The following is a 16,056-nucleotide window of genomic DNA, read 5'->3' on the forward strand; positions in this document are numbered from 1 at the left end:
GCTGCCCCTCATCGTGCAAACTGACTACGTCAACGTTTCTTGTAAACTATATTTGAATTTACTGAATGACATCACTTAATTTCACGTCTTATGTGAAAAAAAAAAATTTCGATGTATATTTGCTTAGTTTTTTTGTTTTTTTTCTTATTGAAAAAATTAAAAATACAATCATTTAGTCTTGCGATGTGTTTTTGAATTTTTTGAATTTTAATAAATTGGTCATTTTCGCCGAGAAGACACATTTTAATTATAGTGAAGACATACGGTGATTACCACACGTATCTTTTTATCTATCTAGAAATCTATTATAAAAAAGGAACCTTCTCTGTATGTGTGTGTTGAGGGGATTCGTTTCCTATGGACTCAGAAATGTTTAGGCCGATATTTTGGAAATTTCACACAAAGTACTTGATGTGTCTTGGAACATTTTTACGTAGGTTTTGTATCGGAATGCGTCCGACAAATATCCAAAATCAATAATCTAAAAAAGTCCGATTAAAGAAGGAAGTCTGATTTTGACCAAAGTTAACACTTTTATACAACCTAACATCACAAGTGCATTTGGAGAATTTTTTATCACCGCACAAGCAGAAAGGCCCAGCCACTAAAATCAATAGTGTATTCTTTTATAAGAATGGGGCGCGTTCGAAATGAATGCTTCTTTTTAGAGCACAGTTGAACTATGATACTTGACTTTTAAACGCTTAACTTTAATCAAGTGATTATGTAAAAATAATTTAATTAAATCGACAGTTGATTCTTTAATAAGACAGGGGCGCGTTCGAAATGACTGTCAAACTGGCCTGTCAAAGTTATGCTTTTAGGGTATGTTAGGAGGCAAAAGAAGCAGAGAAAAGCCAAGGAGGAGATGGAGAAAAAATGTTCTTGATTGGAAATCTTTCAGTTGGGCGTCCATCAACCAATTTGCCCTGGGTCGGAAGGAATTGCGAAAAATAAGACACGTGGGTTCGCAATCCGCACCAAGCCGAACATATGACTCATGATGATGCGGTCTATTATTAGTCTTGCCGGATTCCAGGACAAAAATTCAACTGGTCTTGTATCCAGATTAGTACTATTACCTGGGGTAATATTTCTAGAAAAACGTTCACCATTTATAGTAAGAGCCGTTATATAAGCAGTTTTGGGGGGATCTTATTTGGGCTTCGAATACTGTGTTATTTTAACTATTTTTTTGGGGGGGGGGCTATGTATGGGATACAGTATCCTTCTGTAAGAATCTGCTGAGAAACCACAGTACAAGAAAGTCTAGAGAAACTGGAGGATGAAGTCTATCAGGACGTTGTTTTAAAAGGTTTTAAGAATTTATATAGAATTGTTTATAAAATGTTTCCTTACATGTTTGTTAAATGAACTTCTTTCTTAGAACTGCAGGCCTGTGGAACTCTCTTCCGTTTGCCTGCTTTCCAGCTGACTACAATTTGGTCGTTTTCAAGTCCAACGTAAACAAATTCTTGATGAGTCGTCCCCTTAAGTAATCGAATTTACGAAATTTCAACTACTAACGATTACTACGATATTGTCCCATTGCCTATTGTACACTCATTAATCCTTGTCCTCGAGTGGCCTCCGGGCTTGATAAGTGGTGACTCCTTTTTAGAAAAAAGATGAAAAAAAAGAAACAATGTTAGTGTTTACTGTTCTATTTTTTTTGGATTAGATATGATAGTTTGTATTAGTTGGATCAATTGGACTAATAATAATCATCATCATCATCATCATCCTTTTTCTTCTTCTTCTGTTTTCACCCAAAACAAGGCACAGTGCCACTTTGATGTAGGAGCTACTATCGGGGACATAAATTGCAGGAGTATTATGAAGGGAGATGAGCAGCAAGATGTCTGTTCACATTACACTTGAACTTCTGCATGTCGGTACAGTTGGAAAAGCAGAATCTCGGAAGGGAGTTCCAAAGTCTAGCAGTTTGGGGGAAGAAACTATTACAGTAGAAGGCTGTCTTACATCTAGGGATCTCTTCTGTGTAGGGGTGGGATTTAGCTGCTTGTTAGGTTTGTCGGGGGTGTCTACATCGAGGGGGCACAAGTGCTTGTAGTTCGTCAGAGCATCCACCATTAAAATACTTGTAGAACAGGCAGAGGGATGTAACATTTCGTCGATAGGACAGAGGCTGAAGCTTAGATGACAGTTCAGGACCTATCAGTTTGGTGACTCTCTCTTGAACCCTGTTCTCGTCTTGAGTGCTATCTGCCCAACATTTCCGTCGATAAAACCTTCGATCATTTATAAAATGTTTTCTTACATGTTTTTATATATAAAAGCTGTATATATATATATATATATATATATATATATATATATATATATATATATATATATATATAAAATAGTTATGAGTGAAATAAGCAAACATTGAAGAATGTTTGCTTATTTCTATAAATGTATGTAAACATTAACTATTGTCTTTACCGTAAGTTAATCGTATAAAAATGTGAGAATCGAACAGAAATAATTTGAACATTTTATGATAATTTTATGCATCGATTACAAAATACGAAGAAAAGTTAGAACTAAAAATTACTTGTTATTTCTGCATGAGAAATAAAGGTTATTTCGTCCCGTAAACAAAGACATCATATAGGATTGTATCCGCACAAATGTTGACAGAGATATCAGAAACATCCTAGAAAAAACCGGTTACTATTTTTCTTTTCTTTTCTTTTATTTTGTTTTATTTTGTCTTGTTTTTTTTTTTTCTTTTTGTTTTTTTTTTCAATGTTTCATTTTTTTTATCGAAAAAAAATCATCAATATGTAAGTGTGCGTTGATTTTTATTGTTAACAGTCAAACTTTCAAAGTTTTAAGCTCAATAAATGTAAATATTTTAATTCTAGTTTTATTATATTCGTGTTTCTTCCTGTGTTTTGTAGATAAGCATTTTGGCTTTGTTTCCTAACAAGTTGCACTCGCAGAAAATCCAAGATGTACCACTCAGAATTTTTGTTGTCTAATTGACGATCCGTTCGGTACCGGATCTTTTAAAAACTTAATAACGAAATCCTGTTGTTATAAATAGAAAGTTGAAATTAAAGTCTGTCACTTAAGCTTACATGCGCAGATCATGATGTAATAATCATAAGATCACTCTCGCCGTCTTGACATTTACGCTTTATATAAATGTTAATTTAAACTGTATTTCTCGCGGTTAACGTTGGCCGTGTGGTTTGTTCCTTTCTAATGGAGTCAGAGATGGCTTCGTTGCCGATTCCGAATCTCCTGACCGGCTGTAATCGTAATCTAATATATAAACGGCTTTCTGTCTGCATATTTTCAAAAACTATCTCCTCCGAAACTAAAATTGTCAGAGTAGAGTAAGAGGCCCCGAATGATTGGATTTTTTCATGGGCCGTTCTTTTATGGATCATTATCCGGTTAAAATTGTTTTTAAGGGGTCAAAAATGGTCAAAATTAGAAAAAATCGTTAAACATTTTGTTGATCTATCTTAGTTTATTTCATTTTTTTTTTTTTATCGGTTTATATGTGTGTCACGTTGGTACAGTGGTAACGCCACCAGCTTTGAATGCTACAGTTTCGGTTTCGATTCTAGCTGATGGCACCTAAATACTTTTCTTTTTACTTTTGAAATCACGATCACGACTCTATAATAATATATACGAAATCTGGAAGAATTAAAATATCATATTTGAGCATATTTTAGGCCGGGCAAAGCCGGGCGCCCTCCTCCGCTAGTATATATATATATATATATATATATATATATATATATATATATATATATATATATATATATATAATGTGTGTGTATATGTATGTGTATATATATGTGTGTGTGTATATATATGTATGTGTATATATATGTGTGTGTATATATGTATGTGTGTATATGTGTGTGTATATATGTATATATAGATGTGTGTGTATGAATATATATATATATATATATATATATATATATATATATATATATATATATATATATATATATACTAATTGTTTTCTTGATGTCAGTTCACACATATCTCATTATACTCTTGATACGGCTAAGGAAGATGTTTAAGCAAGAAAGTATATTATATTCAAATAATTGATTCAGTCATATTTTGGATTTCGATATATCGAACTTGGAAAATTTCGAATTTTAATATTTAATAGTGATGCATTAATTGAATTGTTTGAATTAGATAGTTCATGCTATATTATACATGTATTTCTTTATTGTTTATTTTCGTTAAAATGTTCATATTTAACAATCCAAAAACCACATGGCCATATTTAGACATGAGAGAACAGTTCATTCAAATCAACCGGTATTGTATTTTTCTATTTCCCCCCCCCTTTTTTTTTTCTAATGCTTTTCTTTATTTATACTTTTTATTTTCATTTTTATTTTCATTTTCTCGTGTAAGAATCTTTCGTATATACTCATTTACACTTATGATGAGCCACTTCCGGTGTAAGTCGGCAGAATTTCATCTGTAATTTGATTAAATAGCTAATTCTTGTTAATCTTTATTTTAAACTGTTAATTTTCATATTACGTCACCAAATAATTATTATTCAAAACAAGTAATCATTATATATTTAAAAACAAATAAATTGCGTAATGAATGTCATAGTTTTTTAATCACTACATCCGGTTGTAATTAAACCAAATAAAATTACGCTAATTTTTGATTTATAAATTCACAATCATAATTCTTATTCCAATCCCATAATAATTAATCCTAGCACAATTTATATTACTTTCCGGTTCAGATTAAGAGGCCTTGTCGTATTATACACTATTTATCTAACATATAAACCTGAGTACGATGTTGATGAAATTTATATAAAATAAGACACACACACACACACACACACACACACACACACACACATATATATATATATATATATATATATATATATATATATATATATATATAGTATTTAAAATCTATCCATACATATTCCAAAGACGAACCAGTGGTTTCATTGTATTGGAACAACATTCTGTGGCCGATAAAAGCCAATACAAATCATCAGCGTCATATGGAAGGATGCAAAACAATCATTCTTCGGAATATGTATGTATAGTTTTTAAATATATATTTTAGCTCTCACATTCGCGATCGAGCACTTTATTTGATTTCTTTTCATCGATTTCTCACACCATTTATATATATATATATCGATTTCTCACACCATTTATATATATATATATATATATATATATATATAAAAATGGTGTGAGAAATCGATGAAAAGAAATCAAATAAAGTGCTCGATCGCGAATATATATATATATATTCAAGCAAGCATTATTAGATGCAACGGAGACACCTTGGTTTGTGATTCTTTTTTTTTTTTAAGTTTTCGACTGTCCGAATGTTCTTTTTTATATCAATATTAAACGTTCCATAGTTGTTACTGTCAGGAGCGCTTTCGATTCGTCCACGAATCATCTTCAGGTGTTGAGGAAGTAAAAGTGTGAAGGAGAGAAAATGGAAATTAAAAAGCAAAAAGTAAACCGCGTTAGGTGATGGAAATACAACAATTTTCACAACTATGGAACGTTTATTAATATTTTCGATTTTTATAAATAAAAAAAAGATTATACGGAAAGGCGAAAAATGTTTTTAAAAAATCATAAAGCAAAGTGTCTCTGTTGCATTTAATGTTTGCTTGAATGAAAAAACGCTGCCTAAATATACCAATTTCATATATATATATATATATATATATATATATATATATATATATATATATATATATATAGTCTAGGTAACATAATTTTTTGTAAAATTTACAATTTAGGGACGCGTCATTGAAACTGTAATATAAGAAAGAAAATGATTTAAATTAAAAACTAATTTTACAGTTATTGCTTATACCAGTCCTGGGAAGTGTATTTTACTAGTCTATAATATAAATCTCACCTGCCTGTTTAAATGTACGTATGTATGTCTTCCTAAAACTTACGACAGAGGCGGCGGATTTTTAAGAGATCGGTGTCGTTTTTAAGCGGACGGATAATATCGAAAAATTGGCTAAAAATGGACGACAAATATCGAAAAATTGGCTAAAAACGGACGACAAATACCGAAAAATTGGCTAAAAATATTAATCCCTTCACCCTCAATTGAGCACTTTTCTTCAAGAACGGGGTCGTTGTTTTGTTTTTGTTTTTTTTGGGGGGGGCACCGATATTTTCGAAAGTTATCCTCTCTTTTCGATTGACTAGCCTTAATTTAAATCTTCGCCACTTTCGGTTTGGACATGGATGCAACAGAAAAGACGTCATGTTTTTTTTTGTTTGTTTGTTTATTTTTTTGTTTGTTTTTGTCACGCAGTACGGGTTCGAGCCTGCCTGCCTACTACTACTTTTTTTTTTTATTTTGTTTGTTTGTTTTTTGCTCAATACACGCCTCCAAACAACCGAGCAACGCCGGGCAACGCCGGGCGCTCAGGCTAGTTATATATAAATGAGAGATATGTATCAGTATGTTGTATTGTTTTCTTTACTTACTGACTCATACGAATGTCTTTTTCTGCTTCAAAGGTTTATTCTGTGGCGTTTATCGATCGCATTTGACCCTACCTCCATATATTGATTCCATGCGAGGTCCATTAATAACCATCGATATCGACCACTTTGGAGACATCTGGTATAAATAAATCCATTCCTCTGTAGATTGACTGCAAAAAATATGAAAAGTTTGTTTTACAATCCACAGAGGTACGAAAAGTAGCCAAAAGAAAACATGGTGATAGAAACCCACCGAATATATGTCACGGTAACATTTTTGGGTGGCTTTCTACCACTATGCTTTCTCTTGACCACTCGACAATGACTTCAAAATCTATCTATATATCTATGAAAGTGAGCGTGTCTGTGTGTCTGTCTGTGTACATTTCCCTACGCAATAACTCTGTCAATTTTTAGTCTACAGCCTCGAAATTTTATATACAGGGTACTGAGATTTGGGAAAATCTATGTGATTGGTTTTCGGCCAGAAATGTTGCTGTTAAGGAGTCAAAGTTCAACGAATTGATCTTTGAGAACTCTACCAAACTCCTCCGAGAATTTGGGGTCTAAACACTGGAAATTTTAGATATAGGTTCCTTTGACCTGGATCTAACTTAATAACTAAATTTGAGCCTAAAACAATAAATGTTAAGGGGTATTAATAGGGTTCAAATTTTAAAAAATTGACCTTTTTTTTTGTTTTTTGTTTGTTTTTGTTTTTGTTTTTTTGTGCTCAGCATACACCTCCAAACATCCGGGCAACGCCAGGCATACATGCTAGTATATCTATAAAAGTGAAAGTGTCTGTCTGTCTATCTGTCCGTCTGTCTGTGTGTCTGTCTGTGTACATTTTCCTACGCAAATAACTCTGTTAATTTTAAGTCTACAGACTCGAAATTTGATATATAGGGTATTGAGATTTGAAAAAATCTATGTGATCTGTTTTCGGCCAGAAATTTCACTGTTAAGGGGTTAAAGTTTAACGATTTGACCTTTGAGAACTCTACCAAACTCCTCCGACAATTTTGGGTACAAACACTTGAAATTTTAGATATAGGTTCCTTGGACATGGATCTAACTTAATAAGTGTATTTGAGATCCAAACAATAAATCTTAAGGGGTCATAATAGGGGCCAAAGTTTTTCTTTTAATTTTACCTCCGCGGTCTCTACAAAATTACTCAGACAATTTCTGGTGTAAACATTTGAAATTTTACACAAAGGGTATTCAGAGATAGGGCAAGCTTTTTAATCGGTTTGGGTTGAATTTTTTAGTTACCAATATATAAATGCACGTGTGTATGTTTGCATGTCTGCCTAAAACCTTTTACTAGATCAGTATCGGTTTGAAGATCGACCTTTCAGACGACAAATATCGAAAAATTGGCTAAAAACATTAATTACTTCACCCTTAACTGGGCACTTTTCTATAAGGAGAGGTTGCTTTTTGCGCCGATATGTTCGAAAGTCATCCCCTCTTTTTGATTGTCTAACCTTAATTTAAACCTACGTCACTTCCGGTTTGGCGGCGGTCGTAACAGCAAAGACGTCGCGTTTTTCCCCCGTTCTTTTTCTCCTTCGCAGTACGGGTTCGAGCCTGCCTTCCTACTACCACCTTTTTTCAACATACACCTCCAAACACCCGGGCAACGCCGGACTGAACTGCTAGTAATAAATAAAACAACATCGTTGTAGAAACCCGCCCAGTAAATATCGCGGTAACATTTATTGGGTTGCTTTCTACCGCCATGTTGTTTTATTACTGTTTTGAAGTCATTGTCGAGGCTTCAAAGATGTAAAGAGACATTGCGGTTATTTTTCTTGTTCTCGGATAGCGCTGAACACTACTTGTTTTACGAACTGAATAAACATTGTATATATATATATATATATATATATATATATATATATATATATATATATATATATATATATATATATATGTGTGTGTGTGTGTGTGTTTGTATGTCTAGCAGAAATTTTCGACACACGCGACGGGTCCTCACGAGATTGGTATCGTTTTCAAGCGCGATGCTTTGGACAACAAATATCAAAAAAATTGGCCAAAAACACCCATTCCTTCACCCTTAACTGAACAGTTTTGTACAAGGAAGGGGTCGCTTTATTCGCCGACATTTTAGCATTTTTTAACACCTCTCTTCGCCTAAACTGCCTACTGTTGTTTGTATTCCTCCCTCCCGGGGTTCATTACTACGCCTCCACACACCCGGGCAACGCTGGGTACCCCGGCTACTTAAATAAAAAGACTAACCCCTTATTCAGTTAGGTCGGAAATTAACTTATCTGTCCGTTGATAACATTTATTTGTTATATATTTATTCTTTGACCACAAACAATCTGTATAGCAAAGAAAAATGAACATATATTATCTACAAGCTGACTTTGCCAGCTCGCTATGACTTCAGAATATTCCCTACTTGAAACCAAAATTTTAAATAAACATTTTATTCATGAGTTTGTTGCATATACGAAACTAAAACTTTTATCGTATGAATAAACATCAACATCCTTGTAGTTTTGATACAGATTCATTTATATTTACTTAAAATAACGTAATAAAATTAAAGGATGGAAGAAATTTCTTGCATTATTCATATATGCAACTCTTTTAAATGTCTTTCTGATCGTCAACAGATGCCGATTGGAAAAGCCTACGTTCGTCATTGGCACTGTATTTTATGTGTCTCGTACCAACGTGAGGGTTGTTTTCTTGTTATTTTCTCCGATGTTTCAGGAAACATTCTAAGGATTTCTAAACAGTTGCGTGTATGAAAAGTTATGATTCAAACACGATTATGTTTTAATATATGTGTAAATGTTAGCTTTACTCGTTTAGAACTGCTTTAAAGTTTCACCGCTCACTCATTTTTGGACCAAACTTCAAACAATTTTTACAGTTCATAGGTCATCTTCTCAGCTGTATTTTGAAATAATAATTTTCAATTTTCGTTCGGTAAAACAAAAGTTATAATAAAATTACTGTGTCCAAAATTTCTCAGAGTTTGTAAGGAACGGAGAGACAGTTTTTTTTACTGTTGGTTACCATAGCAACAAATCTGTTACGCTATCTCAAATCGGTTGGGAATACCAGAGGTGATGATGTAATAGGATATAGAAATAACTGTCGCTAATAGTTAACCTCTGTCCTGATCTGTCTCTCAGGTGTACTGTCGCTAATAATTCACAGTGAAACAGAGAGTGAAAATTTTATTTCAAGGCAGAGGCCGGAAAAATCATTGATTTCATAGAAAAATGCTAACAAAATAAAATATGGTTGATTTAAAAAGGGGAAACTAAAAGTACTAGTTGTTAAAACTGAAAAAGAAAAATACAAGATATTCTAATAAAAAATATAATAAACTTTTGCAAAAATCTATTTAACATTATATCATCAATTCTTAATTAATACTGCAATATTTTAAGTTATAAGTTTTTGACGAATCCACACGACACGTGGAAAATTTATGTGCAACTTAATTGCCAGGTATATTTTCAAAACTATATATATATATATATATATATATATATATATATATATATAACGGATATAATGTTATGTATAATTTCAAAACTCACTACATATAGATATATATAACACTTCATTTGTTTTTACATAAACAGTAATATGTTGCAACACAGTCATGAGCATGTTTCAGTCAGCTGATTACTAGGAACTAGAGGCCTCTTCAGGCGATACGGAAACAAAGTTTACAGTGAAACAGGTCTTCCTCGTCACAGGGAGTTAATATCAGGAGGTTCCGTCAAATATGTTGTTTGTATAGTTTGTATTATTACTTTTCTTTTCCTTTTCTTCTTTCGTCCTCACGTATTTAAATACCGTTAAATTATTTTACTTTTGAATTTTACCTGACTTCCTTCTTGATCAATATCTGCTGTAATTTATTATTTTTTTTTTAATTCTGATTATGGACTCTACCTTTGTATTAGCAGTAAAACGTAAAGTCTTTAATTTCTTGTAACTGGTTGACTGGAACATGCTCATGAATGTATTGCGACATGACTGCCTATGCAAAACAAGTAAAATGTTTATATACATGTATATGTGTATATACTCAAGCGACTCTAGTGCATTTCAAATGTTAAAAACCAATCAAGATTTTTACGACGTATTATTTATGTTATTGTTGTTATCATGAAAGTTTATCTTGCACTTTTTATTGAGCACTATTAATAACCTCGTTAAATTCATTGTTTTCATTTTTTGCTTTTGGATACCTTTCACCTGGAATTATATATATATATATATATATATATATATCTTATATATATATATATATATATATATATATCTTATATATATATATATATATATCTTATATATATATATATCTTATATATATATATATATATATATATCTTATATATATATATATATATCTTATATATATATATATATATCTTATATATATATATATATATATATATATCTTATATATATATATATATCTTATATATATATATATATATATATCTTATATATATATATATCTTATATATATATATATATATATCTTATATATATATATATATATCTTATATATATATATCGTATATATATATATATCTTATATATATATATCTTATATATATATATATATATCTTATATATATATATATCTTATATATATATATCGTATATATATATATATATATATCTTATATATATATATCTTTATATATATATATATCTTATATATATATATATCTTTATATATATATATATATATATCTTTTATATACATATATATCTTTTATATATATTTATATATATATCTTTTATATATATATATATATCTTTTATATATATATATCTTTTATATATATATATATATCTTTTATATACATATATATCTTTTATATATATTTATATATATATCTTTTATATATATATATATCTTTTATATATATATATCTTTTATATATATATATATATATATCTTATATATATATATATCTTTTATATATATATATATATCTTTTATATATATATATATATATCTTTTATATATATATATATATATATATATATATATATCTTATATATATATCTTATATATATATGTATCTTATATATATGTATCTTATATATATATCTTATATATATATATATATATATCTTATATATATATATATATATATATATCTTATATATATATATATATATATATATATATCTTATATATATATCTTATATATATATCTTATATATATATATATATCTTATATATATATCTTATATATATTTATCTTATATACATATATCCTATATATATATATATATCTTATATATATATATATATATATCTTATATATATATCTTATATATATATATCTTATATATATACATATATATACATATATATATAGATATATAATCTTATATATATCTCTATATATATATAATCTTACATATATATATAGATATATAATCTTACATATATATATATAGATATATAATCTTATATATAGATATATAATCTTATATATATATTTATATACATATAATCTTATATATATATAATCTTATATATATATAATCTTATATATATATATATATATATATATATATATATATATATATATATATATATACAGTGATGATCATATTTATTGGCACGGTAAAATAAAAGTTAAATTTTGTCTAATAAATTCTAAAAAAGGGATTAAATTAAAGAAAATAACAAAGTATATTATGTATTTTTAACTGGCGTTTCCGATGCAGCAATCGGATTTTAGAAAAAATAAATAACAAAGGAACAACAAACATAATTGCAAAAAACCCTTGTTCAAAATTATTGGCACGATTTATTTAATAATCAATTGTATAGCCTTTGGCCTTGATTACCTTCCTCAATCGCTTTTCATAGTTTACAACCAAGTTGTTGCACTCTTTAGTAGTAATTTTAGCCCACTCTTCCTGACAATAATCCTCCAATTGAATAAGATTCTTAGGCTTCCTTTGCATTACCCTCAATTTTAATGTTCTCCATAAATTTTCAATTGGATTAAGGTCTGGGCTTTGTGATGGCCACTCCAAAACATTAATATGATTGTCCTCAAGCCATTTCTTAGTCAGTTTAGCCGAATGCTTTGGGTCATTATCTTGCATGAACCACCAACGACGACCAAGTGAGAGCTCTTTAGCAGAGTCTTTCAGGTTTTCATCCAATATTTTAACATAATCTTCCTTTTTTATGCTACCTGTGACCTTAACAAGTCGCCCTGGTCCAGAGGCAGCAAAGGATCCCCAAAACATCAAACTGCCTCCACCGTGCTTCACTGTGGGTATGGTGTTCTTAGGCAGGAAAGCTTCGCCAGATTTTCTGTAAATATAAGACACTTTATTATGGCCAAATAACTCTATTTTCATTTCGTCAGTCCATAGAACACGTTTCCAGAATGCAACATCTTTATCAATATGACGTTTTGCAAAGGCTAGCCTTGCTTTCAGGTGCATAGGCTTCAATAAGGGAGTCTTTCTCGGACGACATGCTTTTAAACCAGCTCTCTTCAAAACTCTACCAACTGTATGTCGAGATACATTCACTCCAGAGGTGCTCTGTTCATCAACAATCTCCCCAAAAGAGATCCTTGGGTTTTGTTTTACATGTCGAACAATTTTCCGTTCATCTCTTGGGGAAAGAATCCTTTTTCTCCCTCTACCCTCTAAACTCATAACGTGGCCTTGCGATTTGAACTTGTTTATTATGGCTCTAGCAGTGGATTTGGGAAGGTTTAGCTTCTTTGAAATCTTATCATAGCCCTCCCCATTGGTATGGCATGCTACAACAAGCTTCCTGACGTCTTCGCTGTGTTCCTTAGTTTTAACCATGGCGATTGAAAATTATAATTTAGTCACTTATAATAGTTTAAATAAATCGCTATCTAAAAATTATCTGAAAAAAATTATTCACTGAATTAGCGTTAAACAAGCATAATATGGCTATAAAAAAGTTCAGAAAGCACGTAAACCGGAAATTGATTGATATTATACTGATACTAAAAGAAAAACAAAGCCGTGCCAATAATTTTGAACAAGGGTTTTTTGCAATTATGTTTGTTGTTCCTTTGTTATTTATTTTTTCTAAAATCCGATTGCTGCATCGGAAAGGCCAGTTAAAAATACATAATATACTTTGTTATTTTCTTTAATTTAATCCCTTTTTTAGAATTTATTAGACAAAATTTAACTTTTATTTTACCGTGCCAATAAATATGATCATCACTGTATATAATCTTATATATATATATATCTATATATATATATATATATCTATATATATATATAATCTTATATATATACATATCTTATATATATACATATCTTATATATATATATATATATATATATACATATCTTATATATATATATACATATCTTATATATATATATACATATATATATACATATCTTATATATATATATACATATATATATACATATCTTATATATATATATACATATATATATACATATCTTATATATATATATACATATATATATACATATCTTATATATATATATACATATATATATACATATCTTATATATATATGCATATATATATATACATATCTTATATATATGCATATATATATATGCATACATATATATATATATATGTATGTATATATATAATGCATATATACATATATATGTATATACATACATATCTTATATATATATTTTAGTGTATATATACATATATATATATATATATATATATATATGCATATACATATATATACGTATATATGCATACATATACATATATATATACATATATACACACATATATATATATATACACACACATATATATATACACTGAAATATGTACCTGCGTTGCCTGGTATTAAATGTACCGCTAAATTCCTTTAAAAATGAAATTTTATAAAAATCGGAAAGAAACGGAGACATGCGGATGCGAGTATTTTTTTTTTCTAGAAAGCTCACTATTTGTAAGTATAAAAAAAATATTCAACCTTAGATCTAAACCAAAACCTAAAGACAGTGAGTAAAGTACGATAACCATTAGACCAACTTGCCACTATTGTTAAAGTGTTTTCAAACGTCATGAAGATGACTCCAAAGTACCAATTTTTTTTTCAATTTCGACTCTTTAACAGTTTATTTTTCCAGATAAACCCCGCTTAAGAAGTTTTTCACATGTCTAAATACCCTATATATCTAATTTCAAGTCTGTAGATCAAAGATTCGTTTAGTATATAGGTTGAGAAGTTTCTTCTCGCGCACACATTCTCACTTATGTATATGAAATCATTTCTAGAGTTTCAAATTGTAAAACCAGTGAGGATTTCTTAGGACGTATGTTATGCAACGATGGTTATTCAAATAATAATCAAGAGAATCAAACTTTATTTTTATATTATCATTATTGGTCGCATTGCCTACGGTAAGATTCTATCCAATATATCATCAACATCTGTTTGCCTTGGAATTTAAAAAAAAAAACTTCAAATCTGAAAAAGAAAAAAAAAACTCATTTTAAAATTTGAAATCCTGAAGTCAAAAGTGACAAAAAACTGACTTTAAATTCTCTTGTAATTAGCTCTTTTCATTCATTATTATTTTCTTCTTTTTTTTTGGGGGGGGGTGACTTTTTTTTTAAATTTTGATTTTTTTTATATTAACCGACTCATCATCAATGCCGATATTAATTGTATTTGATTTCTTGCCTCCGAAAAGGTCAAGGTCAGACGAAGGTCGAATTTTTTATGTAGAGAAAATCCTGCTCCTTAAAAATGGGGTACTCTGAAGTAAGGCAGCTGACAAGAAATTGCATCAGTCGAGAAGATTTTTTTCCTTTACTAACTGGCAAAAAGGTCAAAGCGATTTCTGATATTCATTTCCAATCGATGTGACAATTCCAATGACTAGCAAGGTTGTTGTAAATATGTTAGCTATCCATCACACATGTTTGAAAGTCAAACATACGCCTGACGAAGGGATGACTTCCCGAAATGTATAACATCACGGATATCCCATCTGACTACCTGATGTAAGTAAGAACAGAGGAACATATTACACGTAGAAGTTATAATATGTGTGTGTGTGTGTGTGTGTGTGTGTGTGTGTGTGTGTGTCGGAAGTTTTTTAACCTTTAAAACTATGTAAAAAAACTTATTTAATTTTTGTATTTTATCATTCGTTGGAAATCTTATTAATAACCTGCAATCTTTGTATCAACTTGCTTTCTTGAATTCTCAATAGTCTTAATGTTATTTCATGGATCATCAGTTGTTCACCATGAGACCCTGTTTCAGAGAAAAACAAAACAGTATATTAAATAATGGCTCTCCAGCGGTGTTGATCAAACACCACCTCCCTTAATCAGAAGAACAAAAAAAAAAATTGTTCCAGATATTGATTCTAGTTTCCTGCTCCAGATTAATTTGCCATTACGTATCCATGCTATCAAAAAAAAATTTTCTTACCTGTGAGATTCGTCCCGGTCTCCAAATTCAAAATGGATATATATATA

The 16,056-nt window shown here is 29.7% G+C and overlaps 1 protein-coding gene and 1 long non-coding RNA gene across 8 annotated transcripts in view; one reads left to right on the forward strand and one right to left on the reverse strand.

Moving 5' to 3' along the window:
- LOC145296741 (tetraspanin-18-like) overlaps window positions 1-16,056 on the forward strand; it is a 576,197-nt gene that overhangs the window by 324,720 nt on the left and 235,421 nt on the right. The gene's annotated exons all lie outside the window — the stretch shown is intronic.
- Window positions 6,156-16,056, reverse strand: part of LOC145296743 (uncharacterized) — a 128,276-nt gene continuing 118,375 nt past the window's right edge. Inside the window, exon 2 of the long non-coding RNA XR_013870017.1 lies at window positions 6,156-6,679. This is a non-coding gene — a long non-coding RNA (uncharacterized LOC145296743). The remainder of the gene's footprint in view (window positions 6,680-16,056) is intronic.

This window comes from Euprymna scolopes, chromosome 17 (genome assembly GCF_053919585.1).
Source record: "Euprymna scolopes isolate OS-2025 chromosome 17, ASM5391958v1, whole genome shotgun sequence".
Classification (NCBI taxonomy): domain Eukaryota; kingdom Metazoa; phylum Mollusca; class Cephalopoda; order Sepiida; family Sepiolidae; genus Euprymna; species Euprymna scolopes.